General features: G+C 38.3%; 1 long non-coding RNA gene across 2 annotated transcripts in view; it reads right to left on the bottom strand.

The window, feature by feature from the left end:
• Nucleotides 1-18,293, bottom strand: part of LOC135969741 (uncharacterized) — a 139,104-nt gene that overhangs the window by 85,429 nt on the left and 35,382 nt on the right. The window lies entirely within an intron of this gene.

Here is an 18,293-nt window from a genome sequence, read left to right as displayed (position 1 = left end):
CTCCAATGACTTAGCTCTAAACAGCTACGCGTGTTGGTCTGATGTTTGTTTTTCCATTCTAGGCTTGCCCTAAAGGACCTGTAGGGAGATGGAAGAGCACAATATGGGTAGTGAAGCTTAGAGGTGAGCCACGACTTCCTGAGTATGCTGATGTGGAGCTCAGAAAATCTGGGACCTGCCCTCCTTTCTTTCTCTAAGCCTTAATTTCTTCATTGTAAGGTATGGCTGATGATGCCTGATTAAACAGCTTCAATAAGGATGATGTTGCTTATGAATAACTCAGTTGAAAAAATAAAAACAATGGTGGCATGCATCTGTAATCCCAGGTACATGGGAGGTTGAGGCAGGAGAATCGCTTGAACCCAGGAGGTGGAGGTTGCAATGAGCCGAGATTGTGCCACTGCACTCCAGCCTGGGCAACAGAGCAAGACTCCGTCTCAAAAAGAAAAAAATGATAATAACAGTATCTACGGCACAAGGCTGTTGATAGCATTATACACTCAGTGACTGTGGAATAGGAGGAAGCACATAGTAATATGGACTACCATCACCATCCCGTGCACTATGAAGGATGTATATGTTTAGAAATGGAGTTCCATCATTATTTCATATATAATTCAAACTTAGATCTGCAGTATAGGCATCCCCTATTGATACCTCATGATGTGCAGCTTTTTCCAAAAGCACCTGAAGATAACAGAATTGAAAGAGAGAACACAAGGAGAAACATGGTGTATGAAGACCTTTCAAAGGTGGATCTTTCATCTGCTCTCTGCTTTGTTGCCTGAAGGAAAATAGTTTCAAATATATGCTCTGCCTATTGGTGTTAGCAGTCATGAAAGCCAAGTCTATGTCTTGTCTGGCTTATGTTAACATGTTTGCAATGTCTCCCTTGATGGTACAATGAAGTGATGGCAGCCGCTGGGTTCCCCCAACACACTGAGTTATTAGGAATTCATTTGTAGCGTGAGAGCAGTACGACATCACAAGGAAAGACGGAGAAAAGGGAAAAGGAACTTCCAAATAAAGTAATACAATCTTTCCCTCTTTATTTAGAAATAGCATCCCAAATTTGTTCAGTAAATTATCTCCTTCCCCACTGGCCGTCAATATGGTTTAAGTAAAGCTGACATTACTTATCACTTCTTCCCTGTTTGAGAGGTAGGAATAGACCCAGGGCTAACCAATGAGCACTTTTTATTCCACGGTGACAAAGATTGGTTCAGGAATGGGCACTTGAGCACAGTCAGGCCAAGGAGTATCAATTCTGGGTCATTTGTTGATGAAATTAGCAAAGAGAGGTTTTCATTTCTACTGAGGCCATTGCTGTGTGGAGTAGAAATTTTGAATGTTTGGCAGTCATCATGCCACCATTTTAGAAGCAACTTCATTGAAAATAAAACCAAGAGGGAAATGAAGCTTAGTGACAGAGAAAGTGAGATGACATCATTTGAACCCCTATATCAAACCATACCTGAGCCAGACCCACCTCTGGACTTATCAGTCACAGGATAAGTAAATCTTTTGTTGCTCTCTGTCTCTTCCTGTCTCCTCCTTTCTCACTCTCTTTCTCTCCATCTCTTGGTTCTGTCAACGATTCTTGTCATAGTGCTGTGTATTTTCAATTTCACCTTATGTTTGGCTCCAAGCTTCCCTAAATTATAAAAACGCTGCATCTTTCTGTGGGCCCCATAGGCCTATTCAACAAATCCAAGCACAAGTCTTTAGAACTATTGAAAGACAAGCTGAACACTCAAGCAGAATCTCATTTTCCTGGGGGAATCGGCTCTCTAAATTAATAAAAATATCCATGTCTACATTGTGGAACACGAACTCATTTGCCCAGGTTTATAAACCTCCTAATAGATACCTGACTCTATTAAAATGTTGATGGCTCTTATGAAGCTATTCTAAAAAAGGGAGAAATCGATGCCTCTCTAAGTGATAAGCTCATGTGGCCCATGGGTCCCATTGTCATACTGGAGGTAACACAAGGAACATTGAGGGAGTCAGAGAAGTGAAAGGAACAATGAAGATTCTTTACAAATCCATTCATTGTTCAAACAGAAACAGGAAAACAATAAGCCAAGTCTTCATTGTGTCCAGCCTGCCTTTCAGATGGAAAATACAAACCAAATTAGATTTGGAAAATGGTCTATTATCCTGCCCTCATTGGGGAGAGAAGAGACTACAGTGCACGGGGCTTCCTGGGAGTCAATTATTTCCTAATGAAATAATCATAGCTGCTGGGTAACTTCATTGTGACTTTTATAGAAGTTCAGTACTATTACTTCTCTCTGTAGATTGTTTTTTAAATTCTAGATAAATTAAACTAAAAGTAAAAAGTAAAAAAGGAAAGGAGAAAGGTTAAACTTGGAAAATTTTGTAATTTGGGGTTCCGTCTTCAGTTTGCTGTCAGACCAAGGAACAACAAATAGAGGACTCCAGGTGTGGGGAACAAAAATACAGGATGCCCAGTTTAATCTGAATTTCAGATAAACAACAGTTTTTTATACCCCAGGTAACAAACAGCTTTTTAAATCTAGCAATCCTAAAAGTAGAAATGTTCAGAAGTAGGACAAAGCTTGGTGTCGTTGAGGAGAAGCAGGAAGGGCATGACTGGAGTTTGGGGGTGGGAGGAACACGGGGATATGGGACTTGAAAATAGAGGCAATCAACTGAGAGGTTGAGGATTGAGTGTTAATGTGATGGGAAGCCATTGAAGGGCTTTGTCCACTGGAAAGGGCAAATCTGACTTGCAGTTCTAAGTGGTAACCCAGCGGGCTGCAGGAGGCCAGGTGAGAGCATAGAGCCAGACAAGGTGAGATCATGGAGCCAGAGCCGGGCAGAGGCTATTGCACTGGTTCAGCCTTGAGATGAGAATTCACTCCATGGTGATACCAGCAGAGGATAAAAGAAGCAACCTGGGACTGTTGGGTTTTTAGTTGTATTCTTCTATTTTTAGCACAAACAGGATTTTTTTTTGTAAGTACAAGCATACTCAATTTCATTATACTTCACTTTATTGTTCTGCTCAGATACTGTGTTTTTTTTACAAACTGAAGGTTTGTGGCAGCCCTGTGTGGAGCAAGTCTATTGGCACCATTTTTTCAATAACACATGCTCACTTAATGTGCCTGTGTCATTTTAGTAATTCTTTCAATATTTAAAACTTTGTCATTATTATTGTGTCTGTTATGATAATCCGTGATCTGTGACCTTTGGTGTTACTATTTGTTGTGGAGCACTACAAACCATTATCTTATAAAAGGGCAACTTAATAGCTAAATGTTGTGTGTGTTCTGATGGTTTCACTGACTGAAACCTCTTTCTATTCCAAATCTCTGTTTCTGGGATTCTACTAAAATCTGCGGAAGCTACATAAACAGTTAAACTGGGTGTAGCCATAATCAACGTGGATGTTGGACCACAGCATTGAGCAAGTCTCTGGTCACACTCCATCTATTTTCACACACTGACTACCTGACCTTTTAACCAGTTACCTAGAAATCTAGAACCAAATAATCATAAATAAAATTCACGGTCTTCCCCTACATGTTCTGCTGAGACCTCATTTTATGAGTATGTTAGAAAAAAATGAAAAGGTGGTTGTTAAAAATGTTATGCAACAAGGAATATTTTATAGAGGGGACATATACCCCGTTACATCAAAACCAGAATATTGATGCCATACTTTATATTTATTTACTGTCATGTGTATGGTTTGTATATTCTGCTTGATACTCTATAAAGTATGTCAAACAAATCCTTAACTTTATAAGAATTAAACACTTGTCTTATTCATCTTATATTTTAATTTTTCATAAAAGAGAAAAAATAATCAGTAGAGCAACGAGAGAGGAAGTCAGTAGACAAGCTTTGTGAGCTTGGGAGCAGCAGACATTCACAGGGGAGATAAAAACAACATGCTTTAAATCTTAGGCCAGAGTTTCACAAAGTACATATGTTTTCCTGAAAAAAAAATTGTCTTTAATAAGCCACAAGTAAGGGCATGCTTGACTTGGCTATCTTTTTCTGTGGACTATCAAGTAAACCATCTTTACTATCAAGCTTATTTTTTTATCTCCTACATTCAGCCAGGGCTTCTGCTCCTCTCTGCAGGGCACTTTGATGGAGCCAATGAATTGAATTTTCAGCATTAATAAGGACCAATCAGAAATCAGATCCAAGAAAGACTATATCTCTGTTCAGTTCTAAGTCAGAGAGCTAGCAGGAAGTAGTTTAGCTTTGCTTTGTTTTTAAGGTGGTTTCTAGCGAATGATAAGGCAGTTTACCTGAGTTCAGCTTATTTATTCCTGAAATACAGTTTTCCTCCATGTTATTTGGGCTACCACCTTCTGAATGATGACCTCTTTATCCAAAATAGAATTATTTCTTTGTTCATTTATTTATTCAATATACTTAAGAATATGATTATGATGAGGGCTATGCTGTATGCTGGACAGGTATGGAATAGGCTATGCCCTCCAGGAGTTCTAGAAAGTAAATTTTTAGTATATTGAAAACTGCGGTCATAATTTCATCCGCATGACCTGACCTGCTGAAAGTTATTCTAATTGCTTTAGCCCAAAGTTACAATTGAAGCACTTAGAGTGGCACTGGGTAACCATGAGAACTGGGAGTCTAAACCTTGTTTCAAGTACCAGCTCTGATATCACCTTCTCCTAGGACCTTGGACAAATACTTGATGCTATGTAGGCTTCAGCATCTTTATCTCTAAAATAAGGAGGTGGGACAAGATGGTCTCTAAATTATCTCTCACTCTTAAACTTCAAATCAGTTTGTGTCTCTGATGCAAGCCACTTTTCTTATAGATGAGGAGTCGTCAAAGTCCTCCCCAGCTAGCAAAAGCAAAGTAGAAATTGAAACCTAAGCCTTCTGCCACTGGTTGCCAAGCCAGAAGCAACATCCTACTAGGCAGCTGATTAAAGACAGCCCACAGACAAGAACTTTTAGCGAGGAAGTCATTGTTTGCATGTTAGTTCATTTAGTTGAATTAGTTGACAATATTCCAACAAACGGAGATCTCGTAATACATGTGGATTTATAACTCCTCTTACAAAATAAGAACATCTATTTTGAGAAGGTAATATAGTGTTACATTCTCATGTGTCAATAATTGGTTGGAAATCATTAGGGGCTACCTTTTTCAGTGAGCTACTTAGTCAAGTTTGCCACAGTCCTCACGACTCCCTATTGTCTTATACAGAGCTTTCTCTCTTCCTTTTTATTACTTGCTTTGTCCTTCAAGGCAATGAGTTTGCAAACCCTATACTAAACCATAAGTACTTAGATGAGTTTGTGTGTGTGCAGGAGGGTGTAGGAGTGGAGAGGAAGAGAATACATTTTTTATATAAAATTTACAACTGTATCTAAAATAAGAAAAGAACTGGGCAAAAACCACTGATGTTTTATTGCCAATTAATAAGTAATTAAATTTTTGGACTTAATCTCCACTTATGTCATTGAATGGGCAAAACAGAAATTGAAATACCATTCAGAACTTAGTTATCATTTAAATTACTCATCAACATTAGCTTTGCAGATATTTTTCTTCCTTTGTTTAGTCCAATTTGATAACAATATGTATAGAGACTTTCAGATGAAACACACACCACAAGGGTAGAAAGCTTGGTCATGAGAAATGATATTATTTTCTTTAATGCCTGACCATGTAAAAAAGATCACACAGCTAAACTGAATCATTTTCAATCTTTTTAAATATTTGAACTCAGCTTATCTTGCTGCCAGCTGAGGTTGGTTAATTGAAGAAGAAAAGGAAAATTCTTTATCTTGTTTTAGTTCTGTAATTCTTTTATTTTTAAGTGCAAGTCATTTTCTTTATATATTTATTTAGTATTTTACTCCTGGATGATTTCAGCGTGATTTAATATTTACTTTCCTTCATTATTAACTTTTCCTTTGCTTAGTGGAAGATAAAATAGTTAATTATGTGTTTCTATGAAAGGTTGAAAATGTATTTAAGAGAAGAAACAACTTTCTTCTCATTTGAATTCACTCCATTCTACTCATTTTTCTTCATTGTTCAAATGAAAAAGCAACCATTAATAGCAGCTTATTCTTCTATATATATATATATATTTTTTTCCTCTTCCAGGAAATATATATATATTTTTTTCCTCTTCCAAGGAAAACTACATCCACTACTCTCAATTTCCCAATGGTGTTTAGTCTTTGCTGTGCTTCAGATGACTAAAGGAGTTAAGATCAAAAGAAATTAAAAATATTATCAGTTTACCAGGCTTTTTATTAACAAGTTCTTTGAAGCAAAGAAACTAGAAAGGGCATAACTTGAGCAGAATAATTTTCTATCCAAGAAAAATTTTTCTTTAAAATAAAGATACTCTTCTAGCTATGTGAAAGTCAGTCATTTGAATTCAGTGCAATCTTTCTCAAGATGATGCTTTCTGCTTTGATGCTGAGAATTTTTACAAATGTTATGCAAGGTCTTAAATGTCCCCTCTCTTTCCTCTGACAGCTTGTTGTTCTGCATCATTTACTGCTTTCAAACCATGTTTTTCAAAGATATGGCAGTTTTGCTGAGAAAAAGTGACAGTACATATAAGACTTTTCCCGCTCATCTATAGATAAGAAAGGTGTAATTTTGAGATTGAGTTTCTTTCCTCTAGCTTCTAAAAGATGAGTTGCTCACAATATGCAATTATGTGGCTCAAGACAAATAATTTCACAGATATAGCAGTTACAGACTGACTGGAGGAGACACTGGTGATATTTTATGAAGAGGTACATGATGCATAATTCAAGAAATATAAGGACATTGGAAAGAATTTTAGAAAGTACGACTGTTTCTATTCAACTGTAGTCAATGTTTCTGTCCCTACCTATCAATTTGTTTGCTCTTCCCTCCATCATCACAAAGAATTTCTGGAGCAGATCAAGATCTACTGGTAATGGGGAAAAATGTATTTTCAGATTTTGGAACAGTATTCATTTCTGTTCATTCTTGTATTTTAATTCAAGGAATATTTATTTTCAAGGTAGAAGGAAAAAAGGGAGCATATTAATAAAAAGATAATGATAGTAAGTTGATATAAATACAATGCTTAACAAAAATAAATAAATAAAATAAATGTGATTTCCAAAACTAGGATTCTAGACTTTTATTTGCCGTAAAGGACCTATGTTCCATTCTTTTGTGAAATTTTAAAATAATTTTTATGTAGTATTGTTTCTACTTATTTAATGGTATTCACTTTTTTCCTGTATTATTCAAGTTAATTACACATGTGAATATTAAAATTATTCATTAAATTCTACTATCCCTATTGATTTTATTTCTAAAACCAGAAAATGTTTGATTTTAATGAGTACATATTTTATACGGATTTTTGTTTGTCCAGAAATGAGCATTTGGAAACAATCTTTGGATTTTAATTGATGAAGACTATCAATCCATATTACTGAGAACCTGCTCTGGCTGTCTGTGTGGATCAGACATGCTGACAAATAAGCAATGCTTCAGTACATTCAGTGCCAATTTTTCTGATTTTATTGTCCCTTTGAGTTGTACTATGTCCCTCTGCCTGCCTTCCTTCCTCCCTTCCTCCCTTGCTTCTTTCCTTCCTTGCAACCAATACTTACCAAGCACCTTCTATGGGCCAAGATATGAACAAAAAAAAATCCTTATATCTATGGAGTTCACAGTCCCATAAGAGAAAGATACAAAAAATACTTATATCATGCTAGGTTAAAAGTGTGTGTGTGTTTGTTTTTAAAGCAGAGTTTGGTGATAAAGAATGGTAGGGGCTATGCATCTAATAAGTTACAGAAAATATACTGTTGTCCCAAGGGGAAAAAAAGAAAAAGAAAAATAGGGATTGATACGAGGAGCATTTTTTAAATGAGGGGTACTATGTACCCACAAAAATTAAAAATTAAAAAAAGGAAGGGACAAAAACTTGTCAGTTATATGAAAAGGTCAGATGAATGAGAATGTTATAGTATCAACAGTATACTTGAAAGTACCTCAAAGTATCTTTTTCATGATTATAGATGCAGGCAAAATTATTATATGAGTGGTATATGTTCCAATAATCATTTTTAAGAGCTTCCTTTGTGTTGGGCACAGATCAAGGCTTTGGAAACACAGCAGTGAACAGAACCAAGCCCTTTGCTTGATTCCAGGCTTACCTCATATGGCTGCTCAGACTGTGCACTGCACAATAATTTTCAGGAGCACATTCAGATAAACTATGATGTGCACCCTCTAGGGCTGTACAGTACAGTAGCTCTGCTCTAACTGCAGCATGCATTCCAGTGAAGGGAAGACAGTATCTCATGGAAGTGTTTTGAGGAAAAATAAAGCAAAATGAAAGAAAGAAGAGTTAGGAGAACAACTTCAGATTTTGCGGTCAGAGTAAATGTCCCTGATAGGGTAATATTTTGTGACTTTATCTGACTCCTGTTCTGTCAGAATCATTCTAGCTTCCGTTTTAACAATAGACTGCAGAGGGCCAAGGAAGAAACAAGGACACTATGACAATAGGAGACCATTGCAATAATTTGGGTGACAGATGACCGACCCTAGCTGGGACCAGGTGATAGCAGGAGAGATGCTAATATATTTAGAAGGCACAGCAGGATTTGCTAATGGATTAGAGATGGAACATGAGAGAAAGGGAGGAGTCCAGAATGACTAAGAATTTTGTCCTGAGCAACTGAAAGAATGGAATGCAGTTTATTGAGACATGGGAGGAGCAGTGTGAGAGTTCTGATTTAAACACATCAAGTTTCAGATACCAATGACAAATTCAAGTGGAAATGCCAAATAAGGGGTTGGAGACCCAAATATGAAATTCAGGGGAGATATGGGGACTAGAGATATAATTTGGAAGCTGTTAAGATACAGTTAGTAGAAAGCCTTGAGAGTAGACAAAAATCACCTACAGTAATAGTTCTGAACCCTGGAAGTACATTGTAATCACCTGGGGAACTTTTAGAAAGTACTGAGGACTGAACCCTATGCCAGACCAACTAAATTGAAACTTCTAGGGGGTGACACCAAGGCAGCGATATTTTAAAAAAGCATCCCAACTGATTCTTCAGAGCAGCTGGGGTTGAGAACCACTGACCTAAGGAGTCAATGAAGAGCTGATGAATGTCTAAGAACTAAACTCTGGTAGATGGTAGTGTTCACAAATGAAGAAGATGGGGCAGAATCAGCAAAGGAGACAGTGACTAACATAAGTGAGACGTAGAGCAGTGGTCTGAAATCTTTATTTATAAAGGGACAGAGAGTAAAGATTTTGGCTTTGTGGACCATATGGACTCTGCTGCCACTACTGAACTGTGCTGTTGTGGCATGAAGGCAGCCTTAGACAATATGTAAATGAATGAATGTGGCTATGTTTCAATCAAACTTTACTTACAAATATGGGCCATGAGACAAATCTGGCCTGTGGACTGTTGTTTGCAAACCTCTGATGTAGAGTATCACAGGAATGGCTTTGGTGGTCCTAAGTCAGATTATTATGGTGAGCCTGGGAGGTAGGAATAAACAAGGAGCCCATGGAGCAGGAGTTCTCTCTTCAGTGACAGTCATGAATATATCAAAGCCATGGGAGGGTCACTAGACCAGGTGGGTAGTCCTTACTTATTTAAATATTTTTAAACTTTCTTATTGAATCTGTTGTGCCTAATAACACCTATAGGTAGGGATTCTATAATAGACATAGCTTTCTACAATTTCACAAAAGCCTTTTCAAATAAAATACAATGAAACGAGTGAAGTACAATTCAAAATGAATCCATAAACAAATTGGTTATTGTTTTTCCCTGAGTATACTGCTGCTTTCAACATAGGGTAACAGAGGTTTGTTAGTCTCAAGAGCCCTCATTTGGGGTTTCCCTGAAGAATTTATTCTTTTCACTACACGTAAAAATGAGGCAGAATGTGTTTACCTTACAAGTTATCCCTTTCACACGTGTGAAAAAATATTACTAATGTTAAAAGCAGAAGCCTCTGGAAAATTGTAAAGGACCTATTGAAAGTGAACATTCTGTGGAAGAAAAAAAATTACAAAAACAATTTTTGAAAACCCAGACTGTTGCTTTTATTTGGTTAGCAGCTAAATAATAGTAATAATTATGACAATTTACAGTTTTATAGGACCCCTGACTCAGACACCTCAAAGGGTTTTAAAAATCCAAATTCTATTATTCCTTGGTTGCAACAAAGCATGAAGTTAATGAAAACTCAAAAAACAACAACAAAAAACAGCAATAAGTTAAAATAAATGATTATTGTAAAAGGTCAGAAAAGGTAGAAACAAATTCAGAAATCCAGAAACTCGGCCAACCCTAGAATAACTGAGGTGCCATGCTTATTTGGGTACTAGAATTCAATAGCCTACAGACTTCTAATCAAAATTGTGAGAACAATATTATACAGTAGAGAAGAGTGTCAATGGAAATTGGCAAATTGAAAGCAGATAACCAAGTTCCAACCCTTCAACGACGTGTAGATGGGTCTAATTGACCAAGACTTAGATTCCAGATCAACCAGCATTTACTGAGCACCTACTATGTGCCAGCTCTCAGTTGGGTTATGTTATTCAATGTTGATATGAAAACAGAATGGAGCAGAATACTTCTGGTTGTGGAAAAGATGGAGTAGTCCCACTCTGTTCAGGCTTTCCCTCATACAACTAAAAATTCCTGGACATAACATAATAAACAGCAATGGAATGCTCTGAAAAATGCAGAGAAGAAGGAATACAGCCTAGGAACTTTGGGCATTAAGGAATGACACAGTGGTGAGTTCCCTGGCCTTCTTGGTTACTTCTCGTATATCTAGGACAGGGTACTGCAGAAGCCTCAGCTCTGAACCACCAACTAGCATAGACAAAGAAGCTCCAACAAAAGCCCATTTTCCCTAACCAAAGGACCAGGAAAAGAGGAAACTAACAACAGAAAACCTTTTTGGTAATGCACAGCCTACACTAGCCAAACACCAACAGAACTACTGCACCTTCCCCAAGCCTAACCTCACCTCCACCCCAGGGTTTAGCGGGGTCAACCAGGGAGCTGTGCTTATACTCCAAGCAAACAAGTCAACCTCTGTTTCTCCCACCCAGTGGTGGCAGTGGGGCCACACGAAAAGCTGAATTTCCATCCCTCAGCTGGCCCAACGGAAGCAGGAAGCACTCAAATCTTTGGCAAGGTGGTGTCTTCAGGCCGACCTGGGAAGCTTGATTCTGATTACTATCACCAGGGACTAGTTTCACCTGTTCTTGTACCTCTGCTCTATGAAACCATGCAGTATGTATCCTTTTGTAGCTGCCTTCCTTTCTGTAACAAAACATTTTTGAGATTTATCCAACTAGTTGTAGATATCAACAGTTAGCTCTTTTTTTATTAGTTAGTGCTATTCTATTGTGTGTATATACACGATGTGCTTATTCACTCTCCTGTTGATAGGCAATTGTACTGTTTCCAGTTTGGAACTATACTTAGTAAAGTTTCTATGAATATTCTTGTACAATCTTTGCATGAACATAATTGATTTTGACTTTATTATATAGAAAACATTTCATATATATATCAATCTCTTGAGTATAATATATTCATCAGCTTTAGCCATCTTCTCTTACTCAATTTATCAGATAATTGTTACATTTTATCTCACTTCATGCTGTTTAAGATCAGCCTCAATAACAAGAAAAATAATGGGGAAATTGTGTAGTATGAATCCAGTGTTAATAAGATGATAGTTCAGATTAATTGTATCAAATAGAGATTTGTATTTCATTTATTCAACGCACTTACAGAATCTAAGCAGCAACACTGGAGATGAATAGAAAGGGTCCTTGCTGCTGATGTGCTCACAGCCAAGTTGGTTGATAGTATAAAAGTTAAACCATTTAACTTGAGGGAGTTTTGGGATGAGTGGGAACTGTAATGAATTCTCAGTCTTTGAATATTTCCTTTGTATGACACTTTTCTGAGATTGGAAATGATGAAATTGCATGCTGAGCAAGGCAATTGATAAACTTCCACAAACCAAAGGGAATAAGAATTTAAATGGTCTCCATTCCTAGGAAAGCACAAGATGATGTGTGATGGACAGAATGCCAATTCATCTTCATTTTCAGAAGATTCCTAAGATGTTCTATTCTCTAACCCATGAAAGAAAAAGAGGTGGTAGGTGAGACGTTTTTGAAACAGACCCAATGATGGAGAATGCATTCTTCCTAACAATTTCGAAAGCTGCTGTACCTTGCCATAATTTAACCAGTGCCACCCATTGCAGTTAGATGAGAAATTGGAAAGCTATTTCAAGCTGAAAATGCAAGCCAATACTTGCAAGAATGTATCTTGAAGTAGAAGTTAAAATAACAGAGTCTATGATCTAAAAAAAAAAAAAAAAAAAGGCTCTTAAATAAAAACCTATTAGGAAAGTGAATCCCCTTAGTAGTCTCATCCCAATGTCTATCTTCATCCATAACTTTCAGTTTTATCTCTGCACCCTCACCTCTTCTCTGGGGCCCTGCTAAGCTTTCAGTGTCTCTAATGTACTAGGTTCAGAGTTTACCTGGCATTTCTCTGAAAGGCTCAGTAAACATCTCATCCATGGTGGTGATGAAGGTCATGCAGAAGAGACAAAGGGCTCCCTATTAGATGCTGCTAAGTGCTTCTCATTTTTACTGAGAGACACGGTTCAGCTGTAAGAGTCCTACATAAAGGAGCCTAAACACAATGGGCCGCATTTCTAAAGCCTTTAGTCTGATTAGGCAGATTCTCAAGGGAACACTAAGGGAAGAACTTAAATTATCTTGTTTCTGAGAAACTCTGGGGACTGAAGTCCTCATTTCCTTTCTTCTGAGCTTCACAATATGCTTTTCTATTGATATTATGAATCTCTGTGTTGTAAGTTCACTTGAACTACAATAACGTCTTGATCAACTAAATTAAAAGTGAGGTTGCTTCCCTCTCATGCATTCTGCAAGTTGCTTTTTTCCCATTACCTAGTAATGGTTTCCCTTTCAATGTGCATGACGTGACAGTTTTCAGGATGTCTCTGAGCCCTCCCTGCACCCTCTTTCTAGGGTTTTTGGTCTGTCACCTTCACATTGTTTTCTTTGTTGTTGTTGTTTCTTTGTTTGCTAAGAAAGAAAAATCTGCAATTGTCACAGTTGAAAGATTATCCCATGTCAGGCAGGAATATGAACACCATTTACCTCCTGTGTAAAACTATCACGTACCACTCAGCCTCAACATCCTCGAAGCATACAGTTCATTATAATCATTTAACTCAATCATCGAGGAATGACATGATAGTGAGTTCCCTGGGCTCCCATGCTGGTTACAGATGCTATAACTGATTCCCTCTTTGAAACTTCATGTATCTATGATGTTTCAAGTTTCTAATAGTAAGACATCTCTTAAACCTCTTTTCTAAGCCCCTGGAGTTTAAAGGTCACTAGCTTCACTGTTATCTCCAAATGCCAGAGCCAGTTGCAGCCATTCCAGCCTAGAAGAACTGCTACTTACATGTAACATCTAACAATGAATAGACTGGTACATACTTGAAGATAAATCTAGAATTCAGAGGGCCCCACTATATTGCTGTCTTATTCTGCCCAAAGCTGAGCTTGAGCCCAGGACCTGCATGGCTACCAAAGCTTAAATCTTGGGTACGTTGGCTCCAGGTTTCCTAAGCAGGCCTGAATTGATGACTAGTTCTACTATACCCATTCTTTCCCCAGATAGAAATTCATTCCTTCATTTGAGTTCTACCATGTATCAATTACTAGAGAGTGATTAACAAACAAGATCCCTACTCAAATAGGGCTTGCATTTTGGAGAAAGAAAAATACTGTAAACAGATAAACAACAAATGAACAATATACCTCTGGACTTTAATAAGTGTTATAAGGAAAATAAACAGGATGAAATAATGGAAGATCATGGCAGGGCCCCTATTATGGATAAAGTAGCCAGAGGAGAGCAGGGGTTGCTTTGAGGAGAAAAGGAATGGCATAAGCTGTATAAACAGGAGGTGTTTTATTGTTATTTTATTGTCATAGTCAGATCTTGGAACATTTGTGAAACAGAATTACTAGGAAACACTTAGGTGAGGGTATTGGGGAGAGTATAATGAGGGACTACAAAGTTGTGAGTAGAATTTGTGATTCGAATGATTTGTGATTCAAACCAAAAAGTTCGTGATTATTCCTTTACCACATCTAGTCATGAAGGCACACAAAGAGGGAGGAGTTTCTGGAACTTGGAGAGGGTTTCTATAGTTGTAAGAGAGATGCTCAACAGGACCTGTGGCTTTAACAAGAAACCACAACTGGATCATGTTCTAGCAAAGTATGAGCCAGCGTAACAAAGACCCCCAAACTCACTCTCCTCTTGTTTTTCATCCTCCCTCAGTGCCCCTTAATTAGTGAAACCCAACCAGAAACCGAGCACCAAGGGATCTTAGATGTTTGAGTTCACAGAGATCAGCCTCCCAGGGCACAAAGGTAAATAGTGAGGGTAGAGATGTATATGGAGGGTCAACAGAGACTAATTATCATGAAATAGAATGAGTCAGGTTCTGACAATGCTGTGTGGTTCACCATTGCTGAAACAGCAATTACTACAAATATTCAACTGAAGATTGAAGGAAATCAATACACAACTAATGCCTCACCGTAAAACCGTCCTGGGACAGGCAGTTCATGGGGTAGGACCACCAAGACTGTATGCTTTACAAGAAGATACAGTTGTCTTTGTAACTCAGCAATCAAAGTCTCTCTCCTGAAGTGTCATTCAATAGAAAATCCCGTAACAATGAGATTGTACTGTGTAATATTTTAGAAAAATCAAGACAGCCTGACAATTGTAATAAACATGCTAAACAAGAGTGCACCAACCATTTGAGTGACTATTGGAGACATTCAAGATGACAGGCTTTGGGAGGTTAAGCTCTGGTTTATCCTGGATAAAATGAAAATTGCCTTCTGGCTGGTCTTGCATAAATTTGGATTTCAGGTAATAAGTGACAAGATGAAATTTCCTTTCCCATCAAGTCACTTGTCACCCTTCAGTCCACCTTCAATTACTTGTGCTATCTTTAGCATTCAAGATACAGTTCTAAATATATACCAAATTGTAGGAAACTATGTAAGGGCAATAAAGGAATTTTCTTTTTCTGATATGTTATATCCCCTCAATTTCAAAGTCATACAGTATTGGCTTATTTTAATTCAAATCAACTCCACAATTTAGTAAACATTTATCAAATGCCTATTCTGTACCAGGGTCAGACATAAATTGCATACAGTAAAATTACCTTTAAAATGCTCCTAACATACCATTGTGTGCCATAATGTATGTATGACTTTTGTGTTTAGAGCCCCGTATCAGTTTATCTCTTTCTTGACCAGCATTACTCTATGACTCACAAGTAATACCTGAATGTCTTTCCTTGAAGATATTGACATAGGATCACCACCTATTCACATGGCCACTTGACCAATATGCTTTACCTCTGGCCACTGGGTAGAACACCTTAGCCTGTTTTGACAAATGCATTGACTGTGGCAGGCTTACTTGCATCCACTGACTGTTTAAAGCAGGAAATGTGATGGTGGCATTGCAAGCTGGCAGTTAAGATCCTGGAAGTCAAGTTTGCCCATGTCGTGACTGCACCATGCTGTGCCATGTACCACAGAGACACAAAAAGGAGCTTTGTGCAGTTCATACACTCAAGGAGATCCCCATCTTCTGTGGAAGAAACATGGTACAGAATAACTAATGCGTGGGGAGAAGGCAGTGTGTGTCTGCAGCATAGCAGTGGAAGGGGTTAAATCGGCGGGCTGAGGGAGGAGATGGCTTTGAGCAGGAATTGAAAAGATAGGTAGAATGTCAAGGAGCATAAATGAAGGTAAAGGAGGACCCAAACAGAGTAAACATAAGCAAACTGAGAGCCATGAAAGAGCAGACATATTCAGTCAAAATGAAAATGCTCAAGGTCATGACTGCTAAAGTAAGGAGATGGGGGGGTGTTACAGTGGCAAGACTAAGACCAATAATAGGATGACACAAATCTAGATGTGAATCCCAACTCTGCCCCCATGTGACCTTGAGCATGTCATTCAATCTTGCTAAGACTCAGTGGCCTCATTTTTGAATAGGAAGACAGTGCTATCTCATAAGATAGTTGTGAGGATTAAACGAGCTGAGGTGTTCATTTAACGCTAATACCCTTCTCCCACATCGTATTATTCTTCTGAAAACATTGTACCTCCAAAGAAAACAAAAGACGAATTTGAATACCAATTTTTTAACTTATAATAACTGTTAACACCTACTGAATGTTCAATACATGCCGGACACCAGGCTTAAGTATTCTGTATGCATCTTCTCCATGAATCATGTTCTTTGATTATATCCATTTTGCAGATGAGGAAACTGAGGCTTATGGAGGTGAAGTAAATGTCCCAAAACTATCTAGTGGTAGAGCAGAAATGTTGAGAGAGGCAGGCTGATTCCATGGCCCAGGTTCTTAAACACTATACTAAATTATGCCCTGGATAAATGGATGAAATTCATACATTTATTTGACACAAATTTATTGAACACATGGGATGTACTAGGCACTGTCAGTAAATCAAAGAGGAAAAATATCTCTGGCCGAATAAACCTTACATTCTGTACAGGAAGAAGGTCAATAAACAAACAAATAAGTAACTTGTATATAATAATTTGAAAGATGATGAGTACTATGGTGCAAAAACAATGCTGGAACAGACGGTGGAGAGCATAGAAGGGTGTTACCGTGTTTAAATATGGCCATCACGGAAGGTTGCATAGAAAAAGCAACATAGGATGAAGACTTGAAGGAAGCGAGGGAGAGACCTGTGAGGATATCTGGGGTAAGAGCTTCCTGGAGGGAAGAACTGCAAATGAAAGGACCCTGAGGTGGGAGCAGGTGGGATCTGTTGTGGAAGCAGCAAGGTGGTCATTGTGGCTGCAACAGAGTGGGCTAGGAGGAGAGGGGCCAAGCGTGAGAGCAGGGAAGTCATAAAGGCCACGCCTTACACCTTGTATAATGTGCCCAGTAAGGGCTTTGGCCTCTCTAAGAGTGAGCGGAGAGCCATGGGTAGGTTTTGAACAAAAGAATGACATGATCTTATATTATAACAACATCCCTCTTCTTGTGCTTTTGAGGATGGGGGACCCGTTTGCAGGCTACTGCTGCCACCCAGGCAAAACGAAGATGACTTAAATGGTGGCTATACTCTGGATGTATGTTGAAGGTGGGACTAATAGGGTTTTCTGATAAATTAAATATGGGATAAGAGAAGAAAGTAGAGTTGATAATGAGGCCAAGGGATTTTGGTGACCTCCATAACAAGATTGCACTGTGGTACTCCGTTCATTGTTTTCTTCCCCACTGACCAGCTTACTACATCAAGAGAGGGAAAACTTCTCTTCTAGCACTCTCACATTTGCAGTAAGAACCTGGGGACAGTAGAAATAAGGAGCAAAGGAATACAGGAGTACCAGTGTAGAATGCCAGCACTGACAGTAGGGAATTTCTGCTGCTGTATTGGCCCAAATAGAACAATAGACTTTTTTCAGGCTCCTAGACACATGCAAAGCTGTTCAGTCTGAGAGGGAAGTGGGAGCCACTGATAGAACGTGGAATATCTATCTTGGGAGTTTTGCTACCAGTTTTGCTTTAATTACTCTACATTTTTTAAGCTGCAGAAAATATAAAAGCTTACCCACTCAGCCTAGTTTTTCTTCTATGTCTGGGAAAAAGCCATTTCCTCCTCCTAATCTCTCCCTCTCCCTCTCTACCAAAATGCATACATTTTCTCCTTAAGGGGAATCCTGGGTTTCTGTATGCATGAGCATGTGGCTACATATCCAAGTGGATCATTAGTACCCACCACAACTCAAAGGAGTGATCCAATTTGGGGCCGGGTACTTTCACACAGATCATTACATGAGGGGGTGTGTGTGTGTGTGTGTGCGCGCACGCATACCCTCCCAAGTACCTACTGTGTGACCTAGGCCAATTTACCGAACCTGGAAAATCTTCTTTCCTTATGTGTATCATGGGGACATTGATAACACCAATCTCTTAGAGTGACTGGAGAATGAATATGAAGACTGAAATAAAGCAAGTAAATCCTTGAACTAAGGACCTGGCACATAAGAATTGCTCAATAAACATTGTTTGCCAATTTATTATGATTCTGGTTAGATCCATGATGAACCTTATTAAT

The sequence above is a fragment of the Macaca fascicularis genome, chromosome 2, assembly GCF_037993035.2.
Source record: "Macaca fascicularis isolate 582-1 chromosome 2, T2T-MFA8v1.1".
In the NCBI taxonomy this organism is placed as follows: domain Eukaryota; kingdom Metazoa; phylum Chordata; class Mammalia; order Primates; family Cercopithecidae; genus Macaca; species Macaca fascicularis.
Note: the sequence above shows the minus strand (reverse complement) of the source record. Positions and strands in the feature narration are given on the sequence as shown.